A 14969-nucleotide genomic window follows, 5' to 3' on the forward strand; every position below is an offset into this window, starting at 1 on the left:
AAACTGTAAATAAATATAGAATTTTGGCTCTCAAGTTTACAGTCCCTGTATACGGTGTTTTTATGTGAGATGGAAATGAGAAATGGGTCCTGGGAGTTCCATGAAATTTGCGAAGTGTTTGAATCAAATTAACTGTGGGTACAAAACAAAAACTTTAGCTGCAACTATACTTTCTAGCTCATTTAACAGGTTTAGGGCCTGTTGGATGTCCCATGTAACCATTTTGGGATTGAAGGATATCTAAAAAAGTAATGGCCGAAGATTTGTTTCCCCACTTCTATCAGTTTGGAGCAAAGAACTATTGAAAATATTGCTTATTTAGATTCAGAATTTGGCAAATTCTTGTATGACAGATGAGCATCTGTTCTGCCTCAGATAGTCAGTTTGGAAGATGACCAAATGTGCCCTTAATTTCTTAAGTTTAGGATATGATAGTATGAGAACTCATGTACTTTCCTCAGCATTTGGCCGATATTATTAGAGGAAATTCTCGATATCTGCTGCGCACTGCAGTTCCTGGCTGATTGATGTATTTACTATTGTTCATGTTGCATTGCCATCTTTCATTTTTGTGCTTCTTTTCCTTTTTAATAAATTGTGGGGTATCCATAAACAAGGAACTTTCACACTGTCATCCATACTTTAGTTACTTGGTTTGTTGTCTGCATGGAAGTTTTTTTTTTTTTTTTTTTAACCGTTTAATTTCTAGCAAGAGGTGCTTGACTTTCAGGTCCATGTATATAAACCTCTTTGTATTCCTACTCCTTTTTAACTCTAATAAATGTGGTTGGTGTCATGTATTTGTATTTTTATTTTGACTATTGTTAGAAAATGCTTAATAAATGTTTGATCATTTTCTGCATTTTCAAGTTTAATTTCTGCTTGAATTTCTTGGTTATGAGAATCCCATCTTGCAGGCTTTATGGTCTTGATGTACATCTTTGAGACATATCTGGATATACGGCAACATGCATCTCTAAAGATGCCAATTCTTCCTAAACCTTTGGTTGGAGTGGTCAGTCAAGAAAAAGTTGAGAATTCTCAAGCATTTAGTCTTGATAAAAGGTCTGTTTTTATCCATTGAGGATCATTCTGCATCCCATGTGTATGCGCTTGTGATTCAAAAATCTGCTTTAAACATGTTGTCGATCCATTTCAGCGGTTGAATTAGTTTACAGCTTCATCGGTCTTCTTATTACATGAAATTAAATTGGTTATATAGATTGGAATCTCTGGCTGGCTGAGACTAACTTCTTTGAGGTTTATATATTTTAGCAACTTCCACTTTATTCATGGGGCTGTAACCATACTAATGGATACCACAATTTTGTTCTTTGGTGTGCTGCCATGGTTTTGGAAGGTGAGTCAAGAGAGTTGTGTCACTGTTATTCTTTTGGCAGAAATTCATTTGCTGTGCTTTTTGGGCTGCAGAGATCTGGAGACTTTCTGGTGCACATGGGCCTTAATTCAGAGAATGAAATACTTCACACCCTTGCATTCTTAGGAGGTGTTATGATTTGGTCACAGGTGTGATATAAAATCTTCCAATGGTTCTCAAATATTTAAATTGCACTTCATTTTCAAAAAATTGACTACAGTTTTCATGTCTTGTAGTACCCTTTTTCTTGTATTTGGTGTGGAAACTTGAATTTCATTCACGGAACCATCATGTGATGAGATATCTCTTTTTTTTTTTCCTCACTGAGTTTGTGAAGTTGAGAAATCTTCTCCTGTAATTTTTTTTCCTTTTTCTAATGTGGATATATAAAACAGTACATGGATATCCATATCCAACTTCACTAGTTAAATAGATTGATTGTATGTCCAACACAATACATATTGTTATTTATTGTCATTAATATATGCGGGATTGCATGTACATGCTAAAGTCAGCAAGGAAGTTCATGCAAGGTCGAAGTCGTTTAGCAGGTGGCCCATTGCCCCAGCTTGTATGTGTCTTGGCCAAAAAATTAGGATAGTTATGATGTTGCCTATATTGTGTAGTGCAGTGTGTGTGTGTGTGTGTGTGTGTGTGTGTGTGTGTGTGTGTGTGTGTGTGTATTGACCACCAAAAATATTTATTCGACTTGCATCCAAGCAGTTAATTAAGAGGGGAGAAGAACTAGTCAACTATTGAATTAAAAAGATCCTCCATTCCTTGAACTGCCAATCTTCAAAGAGTATTCATCATCATCATAATAGCCTGGTCCCAACTATTTTGTCTGGCTTTATGAATCCTGTTATGCCAATCATTTGAAATTGGAATTCCCATGGTTGCTTGGAAACTGTATGAAAACTGGCATCCATCTAACTTCAGCTTTCTTTTATCTGGGATGGGGTCCAGAAAATTAGATACATGCCTATAAATAAGCGAGCCCATTCTTTCTGGTCGCTTGGCAAGGGCATGACTACTGGCTGTTTGCCTGAAATTAGACCTCTTTTATCTAGTCTGGGAACAGTGAAAATAGATACATGTGCAGAAATATGCAATTTTTTTTGAAGGGTAATAAATATGCAATTCTTCTGGAGAATTTGGAGATTCTCATGATTAGGGGAGATCCATATTTCTTGAGAAGCATCAGTTTCAAATGAGCAGACGACCTTTTGATCACACTATTAATAGATGCCTTTGTCCTTGAAGGATAAAATTATGTGCCATTAACAGATGTATTTATCCTAAAAGGATAAAATTATGCTTGCAAGGAATCTTTTATGCGATGACTTACCTGATGAGTGGATTTTTAACTCAATGGCCAAATGTATGGCTGTGGTGCTAAATAGTCCCATATGTTTAAATAGTGGCCAAAGGGATTGTTGCATTAACAATTTTCCACGAGAAAACAGAGATTTTCAACTAGAATAGAAGACAACAACACATCCTAAACTGTTAAAGAAGTTCTTCATGTCACACATGAAAATTTTGGTGCTTGATATAGGGAAAAGATATAATCAGTCCATTTATTTGCAAAATGATTTGTTATGGGCACAATCACTAAGAAGCTGGTAGATAGTTATATTTGTTGCTTTTCTCAATGATGTCCATTAAAATGCTGCAGGTTTCTCATCTGTTCGCTGAATGATGTCGAATTTGTGAACTTTCTGGTATGAATGATGCATCTTATGCCCATTATATTTCACAATTGCAGCAAAGTGGGCTACTTAAAGGTTTTCTTTGTTATGTGGTCATGACTTGTTTGTTTCTTCTCTCACTACGATTAAACTGGTTATATCTGATATTGTTGAGCTTGACTTCTTTCAAGGAGTGTTAATTCAGACTCAATTAGGTAGACTATTGCAAAAGCACGTCATAGAGGAAAGTTTAGACCAAATATATTGAGTTTAAGAGAACCATTGAGAAAATTAACATCTTCCCTTGATGCTAGTGGATATTAACAACAGTAAAATGCCACTTTCAACTACCCATGTGACATTACTGTTCAAATTCGGCCTACTTTACATTTAAAAAGAAAATAAGATTAGACATACCCATCTTCTAAACTAGAAACTTTTCCTCAGTTCCTGAGATTTAAGGCTCTCTTGAATATAAATTGTTGTTGATGGGTTCTTTCTTGCTATCAGTTTTGTTGGTCTGTAAGGAAAACCTTGGAAGCATACAATGGAAGGTAAGGAAAACCCTCGAGGTCCCTTCTTTGAATCATGAAAAGGTATTTGTGCTCTTTTCATTGAGTGGGTAGTTGATTACTCAAGCATGACGGTTATGCGTATTCTTTTAGGTGGATGTTGCATGTGGGAAGATTGGAGCTGCATATTTCAGATTCAAGCATCTGGTATGTCAAGAATGCACATGTGTAGTTCATTAAACAGTACATTATGTGATATCGTGTGCATGATATCTATGTTGTAATTTCCCTCATGTATTTTGCTTAAAATCCATGTTTATGCATGATTCTCATGCATTGACATAGATTTGAGCTAAAAAAGATCAAAATGGAAAATTTGAGAAAACAGGGGAGATTTTCTTTTATAAAGTAAGTATTTAGGACCAAGTGGTTACGTATTTGCTCCATTAAATTTGCTCGAAATTAATGGAGCAGACCCGGATGTGCGTCGGAGTTATCCGGATGAGCGGGGGTCCCTGGAAGGTGGGAACCGCTGTTATGACCATGATGAAGCTGTCCATTTCCTATGGACAGCATTGGAGGGGCCTGGCCATTTGGACAGGCCGTGTTTATGTATTTGATCGAAATTAATGGAGTAGACCCGGATGTGCGTCGGAGCTATTCGGAAGAGCGGGGTTCCCTGGAAAGAGGGAACCACTATTATGACCATGATGAAGCTATCCATTTTTTATGGACAGCATTGGAAGGGCCTGGCATTTGTGTCGGATGGCCGTGTTTATATCTGTGTTTGCTTTGCAGGGACCATACCCTTAACCTAAACCAAAACCTATGACCTAAAACCTTAACCTATAACCTAAACCTCAACCTTAACCTAAACCTAAACCTTAACCTAAACATATAACCTTAACCTAAAACCTAAAACCTAAACCTAAACCTTAACCTATTCTCAATTCCCTAAACCTATATCTTATAACCTAAACGTAAACCTAAACCTTAACCTATACCTATAACCTTAACCTAAACCAAAACCTATGACTTAAAACCTTAACCTATAACCTAAACCTCAACATTAACTTAAACCTAAACCTTAACCTAAACATATAACCTTAACCTAAAACCTAAAACCTAAACCTAAACCTAAACCTATAACCTAAATGTATTCTCAAATCTCTAAACTTAAACCTACACCTAATCCTAATCTTAACTCCCTAACCTAAACCTATACCTAAACTTGAAAACCCAAACATAAACCCGATCCCGAACCCAAACCCGATATCCTAAACCTAAACCTTAACCTATTCTCAATTCCCTAAACCTATATCTTATAATCTAAACTTAATCAAATCCCAAAACCTAAACCTTAACTTATACCTATAACCTATAACCTAAACCAAAACCCATGACCTAAAACCTTAACCTATAACCTAAACCTCAACCTTAACTTAAACCTAAACCTTAACCTAAACATATAACCTTAACCTAAAACCTAAAACCTAAACCTAAACCTATAACCTAAATGTATTCTTAATTCTCTAAACTTAAACCTACACCTAATCCTAATCTTAACTCCCTAACCTAAACCTATACCTAAACTTGAAAACCCAAACATAAACCCGATCCCGAACCCAAACCCAATATCATAAACCTAAACCTTAACCTATACTCAATTCCCTAAAACTATATCTTATAACCTAAACTTAATCAAATCTCAAAACCTAAACCTTAACTTATACCTATAACCTATAACCTAAACCAAAACCCATGACCTAAAACCTTAACCTATAACCTAAACCTCAACCTTAACTTAAACCTAAACCTATAACCTAAACTCAATTCCCTAAACCTAAACCTAGACCTAATCCTAAACCTATAGCCTAAACTCAAATCCCTAAACCTTAACCTATAACCTAACCTAAACCTATACTTATAACCTAAAACTATTCCCAAATCCCAAAACCTATTACCTAAACTTATTCTCGAATCCCAAAACCTATTACCTAAACCCATTCTCAAATCCAAAACCTATAACCTAAACCTGAACCCATTATCAAATCCCAAAACCTATAACCTAAACCAAAACCTAAACCTAAACCTAAACCCAAAACCTAAACCTAAACCTAAACCTATAACCTAAACTCAATTCCCTAAACCTAAACCTACACCTAATCCTAAACCTATAGCCTAAACTCAAATCCCTAAACCTTAACCTATAACCTAACGTAAACCAATACTTATAACCTAAAACTATTCCCAAATCCCAAAACCTATTACCTAAACCCATTCTCAAATCCAAAACCTATAACCTAAACCTGAACCCATTATCAAATCCCAAAACCTATAACCTAAACCAAAACCAAAACCTATAACCTAAACCCGAACCCATTCTCAAATCCTCAAAACCCAAACCGACACCTAAACCTAACCCTAAACCTAAACCTATAACCTAAACTCAATTCCCTAAACCTCAACCTAGACCTAAACCTAAACTTATATCCTAAACTCAGATCCCTAAACCTTAACCTATAACCTAACCTAAACCTATACTTATAACCTAAAACTATTCCCAAATCCCAAAACCTATTACCTAAACCTAAACCTAAACCTAAACCTATAACCTAAACTCAATTCCCTAAACCTAAACCTACACCTAATCCTAAACGTATAACCTAACCTCAACCTAGACCTAAACCTAAACCTATAGCCTAAACTCAAATCCCTAAACCTTAACCTAGACCTAGACCTAAACCTAAACCTATAGCCTAAACTCAAATCCCTAAACCTTAACCTAGACCTAGACCTAAACCTAAACCTATAGCCTACACTCAATTCCCTAAACCTCAACCTAAACCTAAACCTAAACCTATAACCTAAACTCAATTCCCTAAACCTCAACCTAAACCTAAACCTAAACCTATAACCTAGCCTAAACTCAAATCCCTAAACCTTAACCTAGACCTAGACCTAAACCTAAACCTATAGCCTAAACTCAAATCCCTAAACCTTAACCTAGACCTAGACCTAAACCTAAACCTATAGCCTAAACTCAATTCCCTAAACCTCAACCTAAACCTATAACCTAAACTAAATTCCCTAAACCTCAACCTAGACCTAATCCTAAACCTAAACCTATAACCTAAACTCAATTCCCTAAACCTCAACCTAGACCTAATCCTAAACCTAAACCTAAACTCAAATCCCTAAACCTTAACCTAGACCTAGACCTAAACCTAAACCTATAGCCTAAACTCAATTTCCTAAACCTCAACCTAAACCTAAACCTAAACCTATAACCTAAACTCAATTCCCTAAACCTTAACCGAGACCTAGACCTAAACCTAAACCTATAGCCTAAACTCAAATCCCTAAACCTTAACATAGACCTAGACCTAAACCTAAACCTATAGCCTAAACTCAATTCCCTAAACCTCAACCTAAAACCTAAACTCAATTCCCTAAACCTCAACCTAGACCTAATCCTAAACCTATAACCAAAACCCAAACCGACACCTAAACCTAAACCTAAAACCTAAACCTATAACCCAACCTCAACCTAGACCTAAACTTAAACTTATAGCCTAAACTCAAATCCCTAAACCTCAACCTAGACCTAGACCTAAACCTAAACCTATAGCCTAAACTCAATTCCCTAAACCTCAACCTAAACCTAAACCTAAACCTATAACCTAAACCTCAACCTATAACCTAAACCTCAACCTAGACCTAATCCTAAACCTATAACCAAAACCCTTACCGACACCTAAACCTAAACCTAAACCTAAACCTATAACCTAACCTCAACCTAGACCTAAACCTAAACCTATAGCCTAAACTCAAATCCCTAAACCTTAACCTAGACCTAGACCTAAACCTAAACCTATAGCCTAAACTCAAATCCCTAAACCTTAACCTAGACCTAGACCTAAACCTAAACCTATAGCCTAAACTCAATTCCCTAAACCTCAACCTAAACCTATAACCTAAACTCAATTCCCTAAACCTCAACCTAGACCTAATCCTAAACCTAAACCTATAACCTAAACTCAATTCCCTAAACCTCAACCTAGACCTAATCCTAAACCTAAACCTAAACTCAAATCCCTAAACCTTAACCTAGACCTAGACCTAAACCTAAACCTATAGCCTAAACTCAATTCCCTAAACCTCAACCTAAACCTAAACCTAAACCTATAACCTAAACTCAATTCCCTAAACCTTAACCTTAACCTAGACCTAAACCTAAACCTATAGCCTAAACTCAATTCCCTAAACCTCAACCTAAACCTAAACCTAAACCTAAAACCTAAACTCAATTCCCTAAACCTCAACCTAGACCTAATCCTAAACCTATAACCAAAACCCAAACCGACACCTAAACCTAAACCTAAACCTAAACCTATAACCTAACCTCAACCTAGACCTAAACTTAAACCTATAGCCTAAACTCAAATCCCTAAACCTAAACCTATAGCCTAAACTCAATTCCCTAAACCTCAACCTAAACCTAAACTTAAACCTATAGCCTAAACTCAATTCCCTAAACCTCAACCTAGACCTAATCCTAAACCTATAACCAAAACCCTTAACGACACCTAAACCTAAACCTAAACCTATAACCTAACCTCAACCTAGACCTAAACCTAAACCTATAGCCTAAACTCAAATCCCTAAACCTTAACCTAGACCTAGACGTAAACCTAAACCTATAGCCTAAACTCAAATCCCTAAACCTTAACCTAGACCTAGACCTAAACCTAAACCTATAGCCTACACTCAATTCCCTAAACCTCAACCTAAACCTAAACCTAAACCTATAACCTAAACTCAATTCCCTAAACCTCAACCTAAACCTATAACCTAAACTCAATTCCCTAAACCTCAACCTAGACCTAATCCTAAACCTAAACCTAAACTCAAATCCCTAAACCTTAACCTAGACCTAGACCTAAACCTAAACCTATAGCCTAAACTCAATTCCCTAAACCTCAACCTAAACCTAAACCTAAACCTATAACCTAAACTCAATTCCCTAAACCTTAATCTAGACATAGACCTAGACCTAAACCTAAACCTATAGCCTAACCTCAATTCCCTAAACCTCAACCTAGACCTAGACCTAAACCTAAACCTATAGCCTAAACTCAATTCCCTAAACCTCAACCTAAACCTAAACCTAAACCTATAACCTAAACTCAATTCCCTAAACCTTAACCTAGACCTAGACCTAAACCTAAACCTATAGCCTAAACTCAATTCCCTAAACCTCAACTTAGACGTAGACCTAAACCTAAACCTATAACCTAAACTCAATTCCCTAAACCTCAACCTAGACCTAATCCTAAACCTATAACCAAAACCCAAACCGACACCTAAACCTAAACCTAAACCTAAACCTATAACCTAACCTCAACCTAGACCTAAACTTAAACCTATAGCCTAAACTCAAATCGCTAAACCTTAACCTAGACCTAAACCTAAACCTAAACCTATAGCCTAAACTCAATTCCCTAAACCTCAACCTAAACCTAAACCTAAACCTATAACCTAAACTCAATTCCCTAAACCTCAACCTAAACCTAAACCTAAACCTATAGCCTAAACTCAATTCCCTAAACCTTAACCTAGACCTAGACTTAAACCTAAACCTATAGCCTAAACTCAATTCCCTAAACCTCAACCTAGACCTAATCCTAAACCTAAACCTAAACTCAAATCCCTAAACCTTAACCTATAACCAAAACCCAAACCGACACCTAAACCTAAACCTAAACCTAAACCTATAACCTAACCTCAACCTACACCTAAACTTAAACCTATAGCCTAAACTCAAATCCCTAAACCTTAACCGCTGACCTAGACCTAAACCTAAACCTATAGCCTAAACTCAATTCCCTAAACCTCAACCTAGACCTAATCCTAAACCTATAACCAAAACCCAAACCGACACCTAAACCTAAACCTAAACCTAAACCTATAACCTAACCTCAACCTAGACCTAAACTTAAACCGACACCTAAACCTAAACCTAAACCTAAACCTATAACCTGACCTCAACCTAGACCTAAACCTAAACCTAAACCTATAACCTAAACCAAAACCATAACCTATAACCTAAACTCGAACCCATTCTCAAATTCAAAAACCTATAACCTAAACCCAAACCTATAACCAAAATCAAAATCAAAACCAAAACCAAAACCTATAACCTAAACCCGAACCCATTCTCAAATCCCAAAACCTATAACCTAAACCGAAACCGTAACCTAATCCTATAACCTAAACTCAAATCCCTAAACCTTAACCTATAACCTAACCTAAACCTATACTTATAACCTAAAACTATTCCCAAATCCCAAAACCTATTACCTAAACCTAACCTCTCACTTAAACCTATAGCCTAAACCTCAATTCCCTAAACCTACACCTAATCTTAATCTCAACTCCCTAACCTAAACCTAAGCCTAAACTTGAAAACCTAAACTTAAACCCAATCCCGAACCTGAACCCGATTTCCTAAACCTAAACCATAACCCATTCTCAAATCCAAAAACCTATAACATAAACCCAAACCAAAACCAAAACTTATAACCTAAACCCGAACCCATTCTCAAATTCCAAAACCTATAACCTAAACCCGAACCCATTCTCAAATCCCAAAACCCAAACATAAACCTAAACCTAAACATAAAACCTAAACCTAAACCTATAACCTAAACTCAAATCCCTAAACCTAAACCTAAACCTAAACCTAAACCTAAACCTAATCCTAATCCTATAACCTAAACTGAAATCCCTAAACCTTAACCTATAACCTAACATAAACCTATACTTATAACCTAAAACTATTCCCAAATCCCAAAACCTGTTACCTAAACCTATAACCTAAACTCAATTCCGTAAACCTCAACCTAGACCTAAACCTAAACCTAAACCTAAACCTAAACCTATAGGCTAAACTCAAATCCCTAAACCTTAACCTATACTTATAACCTAAAACTATTCCCAAATCCCAAAACCTATTACCTAAACCTAACATTTCCCTAAACCATAACCCATTCTCAATTCCCTAAAGCTATAACCTATAACCTAAACCTAAACCTAAACATAAACCTAACCTAAACTTATAACCTTTCCTAAAACCTTTAACTTAAACCTAAACTTAAAACCTAAATGTATTCTCAAATTCTTAAACCCAAACCTACACCTAATCCTAATCTCAACTCCCTAACCTAAACCTAAACTTGAAAGCCCAAACCTAAACCCGATCCCGAACCCGAACCCGATTTCCTAAACCTAAACCTTAACCTGTAATCAAGTTCCCAAAAGCTATAACCTATAATCTAAACCTTAACCTAAACCTAAACCAAAATCTATAACCTAAACCTTAACCTATAACCTAAACTTAATTATAACCTATAGCCTAACCTTAACCTAAACCTATAACCTAAACTTAAACCAAACTTAAACCTATAATCATATGGTGAGACCATTTCTTTTGTGTCAATTTCATTCCTCTTTGAGTTTTTTTTTTTTAAATTCATTAAGAAAAAAAAAGTTGTTATACGTGATGCACTTCTTTTACTGTCTTTCTTTTCTCTAATGGGCATTCTAATTTATGAATGACATGACTGTTTGTAGGATGATGGAATATACGAAGCTGCTGAAATTCGGTGAAGTTGAACACATTTCTCTAATGAAGCCAAAGATTTGTATTTTCAGCATTATTGTATTTGTAACTGTAATTGATTGTAATTGTAATTAATTGAATGAAGGATTGTAATTGTAATTGAATGAATGAATGATTGTAATTGTAATTGAATGAATGAATGATTGTAATTGAATGAATGAATGATTATGCAGTTGGTAATTGAATGAATGAATGATTATGAAGGTGGTAATTGAATGAATGATTGTACAGGTGGTAATTGAATGAACAGGTGGTAATTGAATGAACAGTGATTTAATTTTTCAATGTACAAAATAGCTACGGATATTGACCGTAGCCACTAGTCAAACAGTGTAGCCTTTTTAATTTTGGCATATTGCTACGGACTTTCATACAAATAATATCCGTAGTTGTTTGAAGTTTTTTGCAGATATAATTGCTATGAAATAAAAATTAATGTAAGTTATAGCTACGGATATTAACCATAGCTGTTATAAACTTCAGGATATTGCTACGGATCCAACACTACTTTTAGCTACCAATAATATTCATAGCTGTAGGTTTTTTTGGCTACAGAAAAATTTACTACGGATTATATCCATAGCTATTTTAACCTATTACTACGGATTAAATCCGTAGTCATAGGTTTTAGACCTATTGTTTCGGGACCTACGATGACAGTCATGCCACGAACGTGCTATGGATTTAATCCATAGCTATAGGTCTATGGCTACGGATTAAATCCGTAGCCTTTACCCATTTTTTGGTAGTGATAGTGAATCTACCCATGATGCTAGATACTATGATCTATCATTAAATAAATTACCACTATTTGATAACCTCACCTGCATCTAGTAAAGGGTCTGGTTGGTGTTTTAAAACACCGTCCCAAAGTGGGAGTGAGTAGCTAATTCAGTGGGTTCCATTAGCCATAAGTTACATCAAATAACAATTACATAATAAATTTAATAAAAAATATAAATTCATAAATCACTAACTAGTCTTTGTTAATCCGTATGCATGAGTTATGTATGATGCATGACCTCACCCACAACACTCCCTCAAGCAACTTCGTCTCACGGTCGCACATGACCAACACTTCCTCATTACAACCTCAACTGCAGAGTCACCAAATCCTATCTAATACGATGCATGAATAATGTTAACCAAGTATTTAGTTAATTTCGTTCATCCAGCGAGTTGGGAAAACTGGTACACCCCGACAATATCAATGCCCTCATCCATTTGCGAGGCCTAGACCCCTCAACGCGCGAGGCCAGGACCTTGCGATTCTTGATCCCATCGGGGTCCCCACCCCAGATTACAAGCACATGGGGAGTGTTAGAAAGCGGGATCGCTTGCGGTTACTACGGGGAGGCTCGTCACCCTAGCGTATGCCGACAGCTCGAACACAGTATCCCATTCCACCATGCCCGGCTCACAAGACTGTGGATCAATTTCCAGCTGTTATCAATGGGCGTCAGTGGGCGAGAGGTGTTCTAAGTTCCAAACAGGCCTGAACAAACATGATTAACAAGCATGGTTAGTTAGTCGGTGGACTAGACTGCTCAAGTTCAGGCGAACACGTAATGCATGACATCGGGTGCAAGTAACCCATATAGTCCCACTACTGTCGCTCATTCATGTCTGCCCAAATCAGTCAGTTTAGTCACTGGGCGGTCTAACCAACGGGTCCACCCTCACAATTCTCAGTTCTTAACCAACCCAGAGAATGGATTATATTCAATATCACTTCGACAATTAAGAGTTCATCTTCTAGCATAAGTGAAATCATGCGCACAATACATCAAACATGAAGTTTCAGGTTGTAAATATAAATGCAATTACTCTTAATAGCATGAGTAAGACATGTGTGTGTATGGTGCTGGATTACCGAAGAGACCAAGGACAACACACCACTCTTAGTATAAGAATACAACAAGAAATAGTACAATCATACATGTTATAGGTAAAATCATGTAAGAATCAAATATGAGAAGATCACGCAACACCAATTTCATGTTTAAACATGTTGAAAATTAAAAAAAAAAATAGCAATTTATCATTGTATGGATGTTGGTGGACCTAATATGTAAGTTTCTAGCTAGGTTTTTCCCACGTCACTCATGCACATCACTCTAACATTCACAATCATTAAATTTATCGTAAAATTGGTACTTGGCCACTTAGGGATAATGGTCTGCACCTTGTGACGAACCGCTCGATTCACGGAGCCCGTAGGGTTAGGGTGTTAGGAAATCATCGTTGAAATGCCTAAATAAGCATACAAGCTTATAAGAATTGGAAGGAATTAAACACAAGACCTAAACCTACAAATATAACTCAATGCTTGCCTTCAATCATCGCCGAATCTACACCAATGAAGGACAATGTTTCTATAGAGGAGATGAGAGGGTGAAGGTGCACACACCCTCATGTTTCCATGCTCTCCCTCCCTCTTTCTCCTCTTTTCTCCTCTTTCTCTTCTCCCTTTATCCCATTTTTTTTCTTCTTGAAATTCGTATGGGAGGAGGGGATGCCCAAAAGAAGCCCTTATATAGTGCCAGATTTGGTGTAAATGGCCCCAAGGGCTAGGTTTTTACTATCTAGCCCTATGGGAGGGTCTTTCTAACCTCTAGGGCATACTATGATGATCTACATATGGATATGATCGGCCTGCCATTTGATACATCGATTGACAGATATGATTAGAAGTTTGTTCAACGGTCACCGATGGTCGATCTGGGCTGCAGCTATACAGATATGAGCAGTGTAATATCCTTACTCTACCTGTGAAGTTTGGTTGTAAACCGATGGTCTGAAATCCTCAACTTTGCATAAGTGGAAGACCTAATTCACTTAAGTTTCAGCTTCTTCTTTTAGGGTATTTGCACTTCTCATGTACTCGTCCTTTGGTTCAAGTTGAGCAGTTCTAGACAGTACCCAGGTCCGACTCCCACGATCGACGTCAAGCACAGTAAGATGGACATTATTCTATAGTTTTGGAACTAGTGGCCCATCAACAAGCGGTTTAGAGCTTGTTCAGAAAATTAGGGCATTTCTGGAATGAATTAGGTATTGATATTTCTCGTGAGTAATGATTATGATTTGGATTAATTATGTTCATAGTGTGGTCTATTTATACCTAGTGAAAGTGAAGATTTGATCATGATTACTCTAAATCGTCAGTTTTAGGCTAAAAGAGTAACGGGGTTGATTTGGTCTATTAGTCAAGATCCGGACCTTATCCGACTCGGCTTCGGTTAGATCTTTAATTTAGTTATGATTTTCTTGATTAGTTAGCGATGAGTCGATTAGATTTGGGTCTTATGTGAGTAAATTATGGGGCTAAACTTGATGTTTAAGTGATCGGACGGATTCGTTGGCTTCCTACGGTTGATTAATCGGACTTGTGCGGTTCTTTATTGGTACCACCCATGTATAAACTAACATTGAGTGCTAATGGTCAGTAAGTGATATTATAAGTTAATTACAAAAAAAAATTTAAGGATTTTTGAAAATCCAAAATAATGAAAATTCGGGACATCGCAGTAGAACGGTGTGGCTAAGCACATTAACAGGACTATCCTTGAGCGTGTTGGGAGCATGAGGTTACATGCAGGGTTGCCCAAGACATTTTGGGCAGATGCTATGAATATTGTCGTATATCTCATCAATAGAAGTTTCTCAGCACCATTGGATGGTGGGCTAGCAGAAAAAACGTA

At 36.7% G+C, this 14969-nt stretch overlaps 1 long non-coding RNA gene across 1 annotated transcript; it reads left to right on the forward strand.

The window, feature by feature from the left end:
• The first annotated feature begins 984 nt into the window (after positions 1-984).
• Positions 985-1579, forward strand: LOC131235361 (uncharacterized). The gene is made up of 3 exons (XR_009166081.1): positions 985-1065; positions 1276-1360; positions 1432-1579. It is a non-coding gene; the product is annotated as an uncharacterized LOC131235361 (long non-coding RNA).
• The last annotated feature ends 13390 nt before the right edge of the window (positions 1580-14969 follow it).

The sequence above is a fragment of the Magnolia sinica genome, chromosome 19 (assembly GCF_029962835.1).
Source record: "Magnolia sinica isolate HGM2019 chromosome 19, MsV1, whole genome shotgun sequence".
Lineage (NCBI taxonomy): Eukaryota > Viridiplantae > Streptophyta > Magnoliopsida > Magnoliales > Magnoliaceae > Magnolia > Magnolia sinica.